Raw genomic sequence first — 680 nt, 5'->3', positions numbered from 1 at the left:
GGACCTGATGGCTCTGAGATCTTGGATTCCAGTAATGGCTGCCGTTAGCAGTCCAGAGGTATAGTCCAGAGGTATATATATAGTCAAAGATTCTAATAAATAATTACCCGGAGCTCGACAACGATCGCGAACGTTCATCGACAGGATCGCGAGAAAATTCAACTGCCACACACATTGTTTTACGAACGATCAATTCCGCGTCGTTCTCCCGAACAAGCATCGCAGACATTTGTCGCACTCGCGCGTTTGAATTGACGAAATGAACGATGAAAGACGCTATACGTTTGCGCGAGCAACCGTGCTACGAGTCGCGTGAATCCCGTAAAACAGTGTCACAACGCGCGTAATTTTCGATGGACTATTGCCTAAAATACGATCTCGAATGCCAAGACGACGCATAATGAGTCAAAAATGAAATGCGTACCTGACAAATCCGATCCAATTATTTAGTCTTGCCTTTGTGTCCGAACAGTGAAGAGGGAAAGTTCATTCGCGGCCGTTGCTGGACACTTTGAAGATCCATTGGCTAGGCATCCTCCGCTTTCGTTTACTCCCTTTACTGCACCTGAAGCACGTTACACATACACATGAGACTCAATATACGCACGAAAATATATATTCATAAAATTTCGACGAGCCATGTCGAAAAGAAACGTAAGATTCTCACCTCATTTAGCCTC

The sequence above is a fragment of the Trachymyrmex cornetzi genome, unplaced genomic scaffold (assembly GCF_001594075.2).
Source record: "Trachymyrmex cornetzi isolate Tcor2-1 unplaced genomic scaffold, Tcor1.1 scaffold270, whole genome shotgun sequence".
NCBI classification, from domain to species: Eukaryota; Metazoa; Arthropoda; class Insecta; order Hymenoptera; family Formicidae; genus Trachymyrmex; species Trachymyrmex cornetzi.
Note: the sequence above shows the minus strand (reverse complement) of the source record.